Source organism: Haemaphysalis longicornis, unplaced genomic scaffold (genome assembly GCF_048455015.1).
Source record: "Haemaphysalis longicornis isolate Haplotype H1 unplaced genomic scaffold, Haemaphysalis longicornis Haplotype H1 scaffold_3, whole genome shotgun sequence".
Taxonomy (NCBI): domain Eukaryota; kingdom Metazoa; phylum Arthropoda; class Arachnida; order Ixodida; family Ixodidae; genus Haemaphysalis; species Haemaphysalis longicornis.
The window spans coordinates 157,406,389-157,422,001 of record NW_027526335.1 but is presented as its reverse complement, the minus strand read 5'-3'; the positions used below and the strand labels follow the sequence as shown (position 1 = coordinate 157,422,001).

Here is a 15,613-nt window from a genome sequence, read left to right as displayed (position 1 = left end):
CCTCTACCGCCGTGCCGTTTTCAGCCTCTGATTTGGTGGCGGTTTGCATTTGGGGTTGTTCTGAACTCCAGCGCTTGGTGCGGAAGGCCTGGTAGAGTTACCGAGTTCCAATGGTGAGCCTGGCTTGGTTTTCTCTTGCTTGCGTCGTCCTGTCCATGTGGCGAGCCTTCGATGAAATCGAATCTCGCAGCTCCGACGCATGCACAGAGACAATTCATGGTGAATTCGATGCACCTGAGCACGATCGCATAGATTTCAAGCGATCGTTTCATAATAAGTAATAAGGCATACCGCGAGAATAAGGCATACCACATAAATGCACAAATATTGCATACATATGTAAGTACATACGTACGAATAAAACAGCTGGTAGAACAAAATATGCACAAAAAGTTTATTTATGAGTATTGTTAAGGGGAGCATTGCTGAAAGATGTAAGAACACCAAAAGCAAACGTGCAAACTCAGAAACATGCGTATTCTTGAGTCGTGCTTGAGACACCGCTGACACCTCTTCTGTGGCCGTCACACCAAAAACGTTGTACGGGCGGAGTGATCGCAGGGGCACCAGAAATCGAACACTGCTCACTAAGATGGAGCTACCAATTCGATATGACACATCTACATGAAGGAAACAGGTCAGATCTCGTGCGGCAAGCTTCTAACTTGATGTCTTTATAAGCAACTAGCTTGATGAATGGCCAACGTTCATGCTTGCGTCAGTTGCTGTTGCATACAGAACCAACAAAGAAGAATGGGAGGGAGAGCGAGACACAGAGACGCTAATAAAAACTGACGTTTATTTCTGTGACGTCTATTGATATACCGGACGTCCCAGCAATGATGAAGTAATTTTCGAAAAAATCAAGTACTTTAGGGTGCTTAAGGGCTGAGAAGGCAGAAGAGCAAACCTGCTCTGAACCACATACATCATCCCAGATGGCCGCGCACTCCATTTATGCGGGTTTCATGCCGTAGCTGTCAGAATCTTGCATATAGTGAAAACTTGGTATGGAAACTGCTGGCCTATCCTTAGTCAAAATCTCTTGAGGTGTGTGTGTACCGAAATGGTAGGGTTAAGGAAACAAAGCAAAAAAGAAGTAATGCCAAAAAGAAGGGAACGGGCTCTCACACTATCTGGCTTCGTATTTTTCCTCGCCCGAGACTCAACAAACACTCGTCCGGATTCCTATGTCTTATTACTTCGTTTCTTGTGGAATTTATTTGCATGTTTCCTTGGAAATTTGTTTCGTAGATTTGTTTACGGTGCATTATCGCACAACCGTCTCTTGTTTCGCTTCTAGTCGGCCTGTACTCGGGACGTAATCTCGAAATCGGCAACAGTTAGGTACAGTATTGGTCCCCGTGATCAAACTGTGGCAGTAGCAGCACCTAAAAGCCATTTTCATCTTATATGGTAATGTGTACTGACTCAACTAACCGCGGCTAGTTTCTTAAAATACAAATACGTAGAACGACTTCTACTTAACACGGCCAGCGTGTTAGGAATAATTCGGAAACTATAAAAAATGGCATAATTTGGTCAAACAAACAGGTTTATTTAAAGTACCGTTTTGCGGATCGTTACAGCCTGTGTAAGTGGCCCCCTCAAGCGCACCGTTTGTGCGTGCCGAACGACTTCGCATGGTTCCCCAGATAAGTCGTTATTATCTTTGAGTGGTTTCGCCGCTTCTACCAGATTGCGCGTAGAACCCTTATGGGCCTAACAATACATGACGTGCTCAAAAGAACGTCCAGGACCATAAAACGTTTCATCTAAACCACCTTTCTCTACCCTTACTCCCATATTTACTGCAGTTCCTTGTACCCTCTGCTAGAAAAGGGACATCCATTCTATTCAATATATTTCGCTTGATTCGGTATCTTTTGTCACAAAAAATATTCTCACAGGCACAGTGGCGCAAATTGGCGCCAAAGCGTCTCCAGAATCAGAGTTCTCGGGGTTTAGTGTACACCTATTCTACCCTCAGGCCATAACGATCAGCTATGACGTCATTTCAAGTGAGTACCACAAGACAAAGCCCAAGTTTTTTTCCGCTGCTTTACCGTGCCTAGGTGCCGCGGCAGTAACGCGTTCAGGTACTACTTTTGGGAACCGCGTTTATTTGTGGTACATTTCTATTCACCCTTCACAGGGGCAATCATTTTTCAATCATAAAAACAAGGCCAGGGTTCCCTAATGTGGCACCTAAATGTTTTCCTTTACTGCCATAAACTAGACCCGCCAAGACTGGCGCCATGTAATGGCACGCGCAAAAGACATCAAGGAGAATTACCACAAGACATAGGTTCCACCCACCCACGAAGCTATGCAAAGGCTGTGAACAAGGCAAAAAATCAATGCAGTTGAGTCTCAAAGAGCGCAGCGAATGGGCGGAAGGTACGAGCTTCGAAATTACAAAATTTTAGAAAAGGGTAGCAAATTTCACCGTGAATACATAGACTTTAGGTTTGGATTAGGCGCGCTGCATGCCGCCACCACCACCTGAGAAACAGGAGTAATCTCTGGGAAAATCAACAGCACAGAATTCACAGCAAGGGGCGCAGCTACAGTTCAAGTGTTCAAGTGGTTCTCTGAAAGTTAAAACGCCGCAAACGTCAATGTTGAAAGAACCATACTTGAGAAAATTTGCCTAACCCAAATATCTGAGGCTAATTTTGCGACGTTAGTGGTACGCCATCTTTTAGGCACATACATGGAAGAACCACTACATGAAAGGCACATACATGGAAGCCCACGTAAAAATGAACAAAAACATGACTCGGTAGTTCTTGTAGCCAAAGTAATCTTTCGAAATGCTTGACCCTGTGTGTGCAGTTTCGGAATATGTCACTAGAAAGCTTTCCAAAATTCCCGCGTTGAATTTAACATGAGCCCACTGCTGCATAGCATGGACTTACCTTCCGCATAGCCTTATTTTTTGAAACAGAATCCATCCAAGGAACCAACTTGAGCCGCTCGTAGTAAGTAGCTCCTATGCTGTTGAGGAGGGATCTGGCCTGTGCAGGGAAAAGTGCTATTTCGCATTCGGAATGGGCAAGGAATGATCTAAATTTGTTTTTCCTAACACATACTCTGTGAAAGCAATAGCATGTATTGGTGCGCTTTCCTACAAATTTACTTACTAACGGTGTAATACATAACCAAAACACAAAAATACGGTGCATGATGCGTAAGTGTTCATAGACAACATGTATGGTAAGAATGATAAGCGCTGGGAATCATTGGAAGATGAACGGTACAGAGGTCGAAATAAAAACGATTCAATCAACATGGGTGGGAATATGCTTAGGCAATAAATCCACCATGTTTAAATAGTTGCAAACGAACAAGCTTTGCCGCCACGTAGAGTACTAAAGGCCGTAGATTAGATCGTTGAAATATGTGTTTACGCGTCCTTTGTAAGGTCGGAAGATGGAGGGACACGTTTGTGTACGCTCTAAAAAATGTTATTTTGAAACTCTATGACTTGCCAGGCTCTCACATGAATGTTGATGTGCTATTTCCCAAAGTGGGTCTTCGGTAGGGATAAACTCTAATGAAACATCGTTGTCCGATTTCATGAAATGAAAGAAATTGTTTACTTTGTGAGGCAATTCGTATTTCCCGGTCTGGTACTTCCACAAGGAAATGTCGATGGCAACAAGAGTCGGATGAAATGCGGGCTGTGGCTTCCGTTTGTCACTATTTAGGCCTTATAGCACGTGCCGGCACGATGTTAGGTCTAATTTTACGTTTTAAGACCCAATGTCATGATGGGAAACCAACTAATAAAAAAGCACTCCTTCTATGACCATTGTATACACGCACAAAATAAACTAGGAAGCAGAGGAAGAATATCATGATGGGAAGAAAAAAGCACTCCTTCTATGACCATTGTATACAAGCACAAAATAAACTAGGAAGCAGAGGAAGAATATTCCGAACGCGATAGACGCTGAAGTCATTGGTTAGCTTTCGAGCTCGTGCGCGAGCCTTATAATGTACTGTTGCTAGAGTAGCGTAGGGTCGGTAGGGCCTGATCTGGCGTTGGCGCGGCCCTCTGTTATCTCGCACGCTAGCCCACGGGTTTGAGAGGATGAGTAAGTCTTTATCAAATGGTAAATATCCGCAAAATTACTCAACTACCCTAGATGACAACCAACTAACTCCGATTATGCTCTATGAACACCCGGGTGGAAATGAGGGCGCATGCCGTTGCGTTCCCCGAAAATTTTACTTGGCGTTTTTTTTTCTTCCCCATAGTTCTCGGTTGCAGTGTTTTACTCACACTAATATCTGCAAACAGGCGAAATATGCTTGCACACTAGAGCGCTTCATAGAATTGGTTCTCAGAGCCATAGAGTTATTGGGATGAAGAATTTTGTCATGCATCATTCTTCATTAATTATCGCTGACAAGGTAGACAGATCATTGTACGTATTAGAAGCCGATGATAGCATAATTTCAGTGTTCTCATTGCGATAAATTCTGACCCATAAAGAATGCTATTGCCCATGATGTCGTGTCTCCCTCTTTCCTCGTCTTTTGCATGCTGGTGATGTCCGCAGTTAGTCCGCACACCCACCCCGAATGTCGCCGATAGCTGACTACGATTCTATGCGATAACACGTAAATTTCGCGACGTGGCATATACGTGGTGATTTCGTACTTCCCCAATCATAACTGTAAATGTAAAGAGCGGAACAGTTGTAGGTCAAGTAAGTCTGGTGTAGGTTTTGTAAGTCGGGTGTAGGTTGTGCTTTACGCAGGCGTTGGAACAGCACTGGTTCCAGACCATCGACAAACGGCGGACTGGTCTCGCGAAGGAAAGTGCCTCTCCATCCCACTTGGGCAGGGAGAGGGGATGGTGCCTCCCGCCGATGACGTTAAGCTTCGGATTACTGTGCAGGAGCCGCAAAATTGCCGCGGCGACGGACTGTCTTTCTCAGGAGCGTGTCTTGTGATGTTCGGGCCGACAATAGAAAACCCTAGCGACAGACTTTCAGCACAGTTCCCACTGTGTGAAACTCCGCTAACCTTTTCTTGCAGTTGACAGGAGAACTGCAACAGTGCTACGAAGGCCAGACACCAATACTCAGAATAAAATCTACACAAATGCACAGAATGAATGGAATAGATTAGCAGAGCAATAAAAAAAATGAATACCCATCGCCAATGCTGATTTAATAAAAAAACATGTACCTTGAAATGCAACGCTGCATAAGCATACCGTAAAAACGGCGCACACGAATGTACAAAAGTCATAGGTTTAAGGTCTTATGTGGAAATAAAAGTTCTCTGAAGTTTTAAACTGTCTCTGTTTAGGTCTTTACAGGTGAGGGTCCAGTAAATACAACAATGTTTGCGCACTTACACTGACTACATCACACTGCGTCGAACGATGGCCGAGAGGCAGATAGTCTGAACTTGGCGAAAACATACAATTTTGTGGTACTAACCTGTTGTTTCGTCTCGTATGCAAAGAACTTCTTTATGTACAATCGCGTCATGATGGCAGGTGTTAGTTCCCAAAGGATTGTAAAACACTGCCGGGATTGCAGTTTCTCTTCATCAGTATCCATGCCAAGTTGAGATATCAATTCTTCGCGAAATTTTTTCGACATTCGCTCAAGGTACGCCAAAGCTACGCGACCGCCGATGTAGTTGAACACCTCAATCCTAGAAAAAGAAATCGAAACGCTCATCAGGTTCTGCCCACCACCAGAACATCTATATGAAGGATGGACAGAGTGTGCAGGCATTTTGAACGGTTCATCAGATCAGCTATCAAAAATATTGTTTTGCAAGTGGTTGCTTGTTTCGCTCCACGCATACGTACTCGCCTACAAAGGCACGCATAATTCCCTCGTAGATTCAACAGTTCATGTACGTCAGCATTACATTTTTTTTCTTTAGGTGGAGGTCTTTACGTCCCATATTTTCCTAAGTAAAAAACAAACCATTCAGAATCTTTCATACTCAAAACACGTTTGCAGGCAATGCAGCGGGCTTTGCTAACTTAGCCCTTCTAATTTGTAGATATTCTCTTCTTCTGTCGGCCTACTTTCTCCGAGGTGGCACTACTCTGCGCCACCTTCCCCTCATCGGGATCACCATCTTCGAGTATGCCAGTGTCGCAGTCATCATTATATTTCTCATTCTGCGTTGTTAAAGAGCATTGGCGAGGACTAAGGGGTATGCACGCTGGTGCTGGAGATGGGCACCTCAGCTGAGAGCCCCAGGAATTCGGGCACTGAGGTGAACGAGCATTCCTGGAGCAAGATCTTGGGTATGACTAGACTTCAGCGTGCGAGCTGCCGATTGAACAGCGGGGACAGTAAGGCTCCGAGTAGCGCAGACATGGCAGCGCTCTACAAGGGGGTGCCAACCGCGTGTGAGCCGTCGCCAGCAAATTGAAACAAAACCGACTCGACGCCATCCCATAGACTAGAACGTACTTCGAGGCCCTACTTTGCGACCGCATCGCGTGATAGTTTGGCTTCCAGGTGTTTGGGTGTTTTGTGCGTTCCGTCCGTTCGTCATGTTTCGTCCAAGTACAACGGGCGTGTCCCTTGCTGCGGCGTCTTGGTCCGTCTTGTACGCGTAACGTACGTGGAGGAGCGGTTTGTTGCTAACGCTGCCGGAAATCACCGCACAACTACTCTCCACTCTGAGAAACCCGCTGTAACAGCTGTATGCAAAAGTCCCGCATTAGGAATAGTATAGTCGCTGCAACGTAAACCACCCGGCATTGGCGTTCTGTCGGTGCTGCCGGAAATTATTTCAATATTCCACGTCGACGACGCACCATTCATCATTTATAACGGCGAGTACTGAATCGTTTTTAATAAAAAACGCATAACACTGTCCGAAGTGATAAACGCTGCATCAGGCTTTCACAACCACACAAGCTGGAAGCCGTCCTTCCTGATGTTACGGGCACGAATAAGCCAAATGACAGCACATCACCTCACCGGCTATCACGAGAACACAATTTGTTTCCTACTAAATGATGGCGTTCTACTGAGAGTTCTGCTACAGCGGTATAATCGGTAATTCGGCAACAAATAGGGCGCGCGCTGCTTCTTCCCCAGTTTGTGCGCTGCTGTGGTAGGTTGTTTTCTGTAATTATGGCTCCAGCCTTGAGCAAACGAAAAATGGTTGGTCACGAAGTACGGGGCCCCTAGCATAGGGTAATCCAGAACGGTACGTTTCTGATGAACTACGCTCGTCCAAAATGAAAACAATAAGACCCTAAAGTTAGCTAAATACAGCATCATGCAAGAATGTTTCTAGTACAGTGCTGAAAGATTTCTAGTACAGTGCTGAATGTTTCTAGTACAGTGCTGATACAGTGCTGATACCTTTGGCCTACAAGAATTCGCCCACTTATTTTGAAACACCTCTTAACTTCACCATGAAAGATCATGATAGCCGAGTGACAACTCTATCAAGCTTGCCCTATATCGATGAAGGGGGCTCTGGCTTCCAAGGGGAGATGAATCAGTGGGGTCTGCGAATAAGATTCGGATTGGGAAGTATGCAATGAATCACGGGCTCGTAAGGTTTGTATTTTTCTCCGCTATGCGGGTTCTCTTTTTCGCGGTACTGCAGAACGACGCAGCCCAGGCGTCCATGCCCGACTCAGAGTACCGGGACTTTGACTGGTCTCACTCTGGAAGCTGTGTCGTTGTTTTAGGAACTATTACGCGGACATTCTCGAATAAAATTGCTACTGCAGACATGGCTGCGGCGCCCTCCGCGCAAGTGAGTTTTCACACGCGGATATGGACAAAAGTGTATGGCAATCCGCCAGATTCGATCACGGTGGTGGCAATATTTATTGCTACGTGTGTACAACGTATCAAGGTTGCCATATCTTAAGCATCTACTCGTGCACAATTTTACTTTGTTTCGTGCTTTAGTGCCTGCATACGGGCTTATATCAATCGAATGGTGGGAATATGATTCTTGGGGAAGTGCGTTCGACCTTAGTTCAGGAGAGGCTGCGTGATAGTAGTTTAGTTTCCCCAAGTGAAAATTCCATTTTCAAACTGCCCCCTTCCTAGTCCACTTGTTTCAAGAGGTTATCAGAAATATTGTAGCTGCTTTATTCCTAGCTGGTTCGAGGTGCTGCTTCAAAAACCATGTTTCTTCGACCTTCAATTGAATTTGGCCATGGTGAGACATCTGCTCCTTCTCGTCGCTACAAGTGCAGATTTGACGTGGAACTGACAATCTACGCGAACGTCTTGCCGAGAAATAATGTAAGTCTTCATAAAAAGCGAAGATAACCATTGAATGTAATATATTGAAGTACGTCTGTGCACACTGCCCTTGATTTTGGATCCTACCAGACGGTGCTTGAAAAGATCTTTCCGCCGTCTTCATATTTTGTCTAAGATTACTTGCCGTGATTCAAAATCAAAACAAGAAATATTAGTGTAGTCATTGCTGTATATCTATTTTCATGCTGTGATAGTAAGCAGCTTCTGCGTAGAGTCAAAGAAACGCCGAAGGAGCACTCAATATTGACGCGCATGGAAGATATACCGTGCTATTTCGTGCATTGTGCACATAAAATTGAAGTCTGAGGTGTTTCTTGTCCTGTTGGGGAAAGGTTGCATGGGTTTTTTGTGAAGAGCTAAAAAACTATTCGAAGGAAGCTTTGACAACTTTCTTGCAAAAATGAACAACATATTTGTTACTGAAATGAGCCGCCTTTCACAAAATGGTTGTGGATTGCCTCAAATTTAAAAATTGTCTACCTGACCCTCAAAGCCAATTAGAAGAAAAAAGAAGCGAACTACTTACTTGCTGGTATTTTCGGAAGAGTTCACATTGATATATAGGTTTTTTGTCAAATCTAGACGCTGTTATCTTCATTTGGTAATACCCAGCGTGTGAAGCATACCCGCTCTTTTAGGTATCCAGAAATACCTTCTACTTTTGCACGTTCTGGATCCTGTCAGTGAAAATGTACTGAACAACGACTATTCATTATTACGCCGCCCTTCTAGGTTGCGTCAGCGAAAACTGACAGCGTCGTTTGGTGAACACAAGACGGAAGAAGTCACGCGTAAAGCTGGAACCTGATTACTTAACGTTGGCTTGCATCCACCACCACCGCTTGAGTGCACTGATTCCTATTGTAACGTGGAGGGGAAAGCGAGTAAAAAACCGAGGGTTCTTGATCACACAGCAAGACCCCCTGAAGGATGGAATAATTGTTTTAGCCCTCAAATTCGGACTCATGTGTAATCCGGTCTGCGAGAAAAATGTCCAGTGGCAGAGAGGTGTTGCTTTTGTATTACAGATGTAATATAGGCCTGTAAGTGGCTCAGGAAGAAAAAATGTAGGCATAATATTTGCTGACATGACAGCACCTGTGGGCATTCTTGGTTGTCAGATTTGGCTCTTCATAAATGGCATTGGTCTGAAATAATGGTGTCAATACACAACCAGACCCCTAGCGAAAACCAGAACTGAACTGTTATGCCTGCCGGAACTGAACCCGAACCCGAAAAGAACTAAACTGAAAAAATAAATAATGGTTCCCAGTTGTGACGAAGAGGTAGGCCCATTCGTTCTTGATATTGCCCAGTCAATACAGCCATTCATGCCTTTTTCTTTAACGTGCAATCAACTTTGTTCCCTCTCATCTACTTTGTCCCTGCCGACCAGTCCAAACTCTATCAACGGTGCGTTTTTATTTAGAAAGAGTGAAAAAATGCGGGCAAATGTAGAAATTGCAAGCTGCTGCTGTTAGCTCGAGCAGAGTGCAATGTTGTCCACACTTAATACTATTCTCTGCTGCGTGCAGGTGATATGCAGCGACACAACGGCGAAAGACTGACCCAACCTGATGTGTGCAAACGTTTTTTAGTTGATAATTTGTTTAAAAAGGGCGCCACCTATTACGTGTAAAAACTTGAAAAGTGTGACCCGCAGTAGTTGCTCAGTGGCTAAGCCATTTGCGGCTGACCACAAGGACGCGGCTTTGACCGCTGTCCCCCGCCACCATTTTGCTGATGCAGATGAAAACGTAAAGCCTCCATAAATAGAGAATTCGATGTACGTTAACTATTTCTCAGCTGTTTAAATTTTCTGCGGCCCTGCAACATAATCTCAGCTTCGGAGCAGAGGTGTAGCATCCGCGCATGAATCGCGCCTATATGTCTCAAGAGTGTCTTTCAAAAGACAAACAGCAAACAATAAAACTCACGCGGTTTTAAATTATATCACGGAAATAAGGAAATGTAATGAACAAAAGACAAACCGGTGAGTATTGTTCATTGGCGGAACAGAAGCGAGTGCCGTTACTTCTGGTATAATTGTCAGTTTTCCAGGACGGTAGACCATACAAGTTCGCGTTTTTACCTGATACAAATAATAGCAGATATAGCTGGGAAAACGGCTAGCATATGGTGCACAGTGATCCCTATTTCAAGAAACTCCATCAGTCGACCTTACAGTCACTAGGTATTTCATCTTCGAAGGAAAAACAGTACAAAAGCACATAACGCATACTTGAAAGGCAGTCTGTTATTCCAGTGTCCCATTCAGACAGAGCTTTATCTTTCTGCTTGCTTAGCAGTTTCAGCTCTGACGTTTCTCAAAGGTGCATTTACTGACACTCCAACTCGCTACTACTGTTACTTGTTCCGGAGGGGGTCTACTGCTGTCGACGAATTAGAGCGTCACCCCAAAAATGTTACATCTCGTCCTTCGCTCCTAAAATTAAAATCTGCTATAAGATTCTGCGGTGACACAACCATGGCCAGAGGTCAGGCGGAGCGATGACAAGCTGATTGTGTGGAGGAGCAAAAACAAAACTGTATTTAAACAGAAGTCAACCTGGTTAGTGGGCGGGATCCCTAATCCTGGACTCCAAAGGTGCGGCCCCCTTTCCTGACCCTTTCAGCGAGCCGAAGCTACTTAACAGGCTTCATCTCGGAAGCTCACTCTCCCACTCATTGTGAGTTGGGTTTTAAATAAAATCCAGATCTCGATTTGACTGGCATGCCCAAACGAAATCGTAGAGTACAGTGACTTTTAAGCTAGGATCATGCAGAACTCAGTGAAAGAAATGCCGGACGCATTCAGAGGACGAAGTGTATTTACAACACAGTCGAGACGTAGATGACCACTCAAAGCAAATAACCGTAACTCAAACCGAATGATCACAAAGAGGGTTCACTTAGCTTTCCGCTGCACTGGCTGGCGCTAGGCTCGCAAAACATTGCGTTAAGCGAGGCTTACATATAGGCCTTGGTGGAGCACAGTGGTCGTCGAGGTAGAGGTGGCAGAGCTGGTCCGGCTGTTTCACGGAGAGGTCACCAGCGCGCCGGTGCGAGGCGCTCCGAACACCTCCGACACCATGCAGACCAGGCCACGAAGTCGTGGCCATGAACGTCGGTCTCAGAGCAGCAGGAACCCTGGCTCGAGCCGGGACGGGACGACGCGGCACTGCCTTGTGATTACTCGTGCCTGAGCGGGTAGCCACAACCAGACGGCAGCTCGCCTTGGTGAACCATGGAGACGGCCTCGTAACGGAAAGCACGTCGACCGGATGTCTGACGTGAGACGTACAACCGAACCAACCGTGCCCTGTCTCGGTCGCCCTGCGCTTCACAGGTTCGCAGCTCTTCCTCGCACCCCGCCTTCGTCTTCCTGTTCTCCGTGGTGTGTTTTTCACCCAGCTGCCGCTTGGCGTCTCGCCCGATGTGAAATCTTCTTTCAATATTTTCACAGTGCCCCCTCCGAGCAACTCATCACATCACCCCCACCTTAATAAAGCTGTTAGGGGACCAAACAACGTCTTTAGTAGTCACTAGGCAGGAGAAAGAAAATTGCACATGGCACAGCGCACTCACAAACAGCAAGCAGTCGCTTAAAAATAAACTACGTTGAACGACGTCTTGTCACTGTGGAGTTACACACGCGCCCGCACAACCCAAGACTGCTGGATGGCTGTTCACGTGTGGAAAACCTTTTGCCCTCGGCTACGCTGGGAGGTGCATGGAGTATGCCACCAGAACCAAGGTTGTGTACTCGGAAGTCGAGGTCAGACTCGTGCATCATGCATGCTTGCATCACCTCCTTGTTCCTGGAGAAGTTGATTAGATATTTTCATTGCAATATCGTTGTGCTGCAAGCATGCCGCAGTACCCGGAGCATTGACCAGAAATGTCGCAGCAACTTGCGCTTTAGGCGTCTTCCCGTTGCAGTCATTGCATGATCGCACGAAACGCTTCAGATCTCGTCCCAAATCCGGCCAGTAGGATTTCTGTAAATTCCGATCTGCTGTCTCCGGATACCTGCGTGTTGACGCCTGACGCTCGCATGCGCGGCTCGAAGGACTGACTGTGGGATGGTCTGGGGCATTACTATTTGCTTGAACAAGTTTCCAGTTGAAAGGCGACAGACCCTATACAAGAGGTCCTTACTTTCGAGGAAAGTGTAGTGGTGGTCTCTTGCAGAGCGAGACTCCGTCCCAACTTTGCGGTAGAAAAACCTCAAAGTGGGGTCTTCTCGCTGTTCCTGGGCTAGTTTTACCTGGTTGAGCTCAGGGTGCAGGAGTACGGGCGCTTTTAAGCGTATGTCCAGCAGGGAATGAGTGCTTGCCCTGGTGAAAATCAGGTAGTGTTGTTCCGAAAGCAGTGTTCGCCATAGGCTGCTCGTACCCGGGAAAGAAGAAGAAGACGTCGGCTTGAACAGCCAAGTCTGCGCTGCTCTGCTAAAACCGACCTTCCAGAAGTGCGCTACTTCAATACTTCCTTGCGAAAGCATAAGGACGTTGTGCGTGAAGTCATCAGGACCCTGTGCATACCAAAGGTTTGCCCGTGAGCGCACCACTTCGTTTTCATGGCCGGTTTTCTCCCTGAGGCGGCGGCACCGCGCTGGGCCTAACGTTTGGCCTAAGTACGCACTCAGCGGCGATGGCGAGCTCGGCCATGGCCTCGACTGAACCTCTCAGCAAGCAGCACGACGATACCCAAGATGAAGACAACATGCAATGCGGTTCAAATGAAGAGGAGCCAATCGAAAGCAATCCAGACGAAGGCTGGATATTGAATATAAGTAGGGCCCAAAGACGGAAAGCCAAGGTGAGCGACACTAAGAACCAGAACCTTACCCCTGCGTGGCCGATACTTCGACCGAGCATTCATAACGCGAAGCCTAAGCCCCCGCCGCTGCCGAAAGACGACTACAAGCTTGTCATCAGGCCGAAAGAAGGCCTAGCCCTCGCCAAGCTTAGCCCTGCCCAGCTCTCCGAAGCGCTTCTGCAAGAAGCAAAACTTACGTGGCGCGAAGCCGACTTCCGCATTCATGTGGATGAGACCCAGAATATCTTGACTGTGAGCACGCCTCATCAGCAAGCTGCCAGGACTCTCAATCAAATCCGACAATTGAACATTGGTGGCCGAATCTACCCTATTAATCTCTACGGGCTCGCTCCCTCCGAGTCGGCAAAGGGTGTCATCCATGACGTTCCAAACCACTATACTATGGAGCAAATTCTAGACGACCTGTACTTGCCGGGGTATGAGTTTCTCTCGTGTCGACGCCTCGGCACTACAGGAACGGTTGTGATCACATTCCTTGGGCATAAAGTGCCGTTCTACGTGTATTACAAAGGAGTTGAAGTCAGGTGTTACCTCTATAAGAAAACTGTGCCGTACTGCAGCATCTGCAACACCACGGGTCACCGCTCTGATGTATGCCCAAACCCGAACGTGCGAACCTGCGAGCTCTGTGGACTGCGGAATCCTGAGTCGGGACACGACTGCAAGCCCTACTGTGCCCTGTGTAAGGGAAACCATCTGACGGCCAGCAAGGGATGTCCCAAGCGATTCTGCGAGCCCTACATCTTGCGGCGTAAGGCTCTGGATCGGCAGCGTGGAATCGAGCGGAAAGCTCCGGCGGCCCAGTCAAGGTCTTCACGAAGCACGTCTCGGCGACGGTCCAGCAGCTCAAGGTCGACGGCTCCTATCCCGACAACTACCACATCGAGGAGCTCCCAGTCTACATCCAGATCCAGATCACGGAGAAGGAAGACCAGCTCCCACCCACAACCAGAGAATGAAAAGGTGAGCTGGGCTGAAGTTCTTTCTCTCACTGCTCACGCCCCCAACTCCGCGTGTACGAAATGTAACCAGATAAAAGCTGAAAATGATAGGATTAAAGCTGAGTGCTCTAAGCTGGAAGCCGAACTTCAGAACTTAAAAAAAAGAATTTGTGTCCTTAAAGACTTCAGTAACCCAGTCTGCAGAAACTCAAAACCACTTGGGTGCGCCTGAGAAACGCCGCAAAGTGGACGAGAACAAAGGACACGTTCAAAACTCACCAGAAATTCAGCAGCTACAATCAGACATGAGAAAAGAAATTAAGCAATCCTCAGAGGCAATCACCAAAATGGTTGGCGAAATCATAAAAGAACAAGTAGCTAACCTCACAGCGGAGGTTTCGGCGCAGATAAGAGCACTGACACAACAGGTGGCCGCCCTAGCGGCTACCGCAGCCCAGCTTCAACAGTCAAACGCCGCTATAACCAGTCGCGTAGAAGCCTTAGAAAGCCAAGGTGTGCAGTCTTTGACCAGACATTCGCGTCGAGATAAACCGTATGCGCGACCATCACTGCAAGAAACTCAGGACAACTCCGACATCTCCAACCATGGCAAATGAACGCAAGAAGAGGGAGGAGCTAATACTATGGCAGTGGAACTGCAGGAGCATAAAACCCAAAATCGCTTCTCTAATGCAGTACATGGGGTCCGGCTGCGGAATGCCTGATGTCATTGCACTTCAAGAGACAAGCGCGCCAGCAAAGCTACCGGGCTATGTTACACACGGGGACACCGAAAGACACAATTCAAGCACCCTCATACGGAGAAGTATAACTGCGATTCAACACTCCTTAATTCAGCAAGAGCAAGTAGGAATCTTGGCAGAACTGATACCGAGAAACGCGGGGAAAGCCAACAGTCTTTTCATACTAAACATGTACTGCAGACCAAAGCCCAGGACGTCTGAAATCCATTCTATTATTAAACAGGCGGTCACCAAATCGGCAGGTAACCCGCTCATTGTGGTCGGGGACTTTAATGCCGCACACCCCCTGTGGGGCTATGGCTACACGAATGGCAGGGGTACAGAACTCAATCTCGCCATCGAGGAGGCGGATCTCACGCTAGTGACTGACCCGTCGGTACCTACGAGAACGGGCAACAGCGTGACCAGAGATACGTGCCCCGACCTCACGCTCATTCGAAACATTAACCAAGTTCGATGGTGTAACACTGGAGAGAACCTGGGCAGTGACCACGACATAATCTCCACCGTAATCCTTGCGGACAATTACAGTGCTTATGTCGGGGAAGCGAAACTCACAGACTGGAGCAAATTTTGAGAGCGTCGAGAGACTCAGTCTCCGAAAGAAATTGAAAGTATAGAGGAATGGGCCAGCGAAGTCAGGGCGGACATTAAAGCCACGACGAAGAAGGTTCACCTCACGACGCAAATACCGCACGTCGATCCCAGGCTACTCCACATGTGGGAGGCCCGGAGGAGTCTCATTCGTCGTTGGAAGCGACAACGACATAACCGG

The 15,613-nt window shown here is 47.0% G+C and overlaps 1 protein-coding gene across 1 annotated transcript in view; it reads right to left on the bottom strand.

The window, feature by feature from the left end:
* LOC144175501 (putative 4-coumarate--CoA ligase 1) overlaps positions 1 to 15,613 on the bottom strand; it is a gene marked incomplete in the record, with an annotated part of 354,765 nt that overhangs the window by 235,241 nt on the left and 103,911 nt on the right.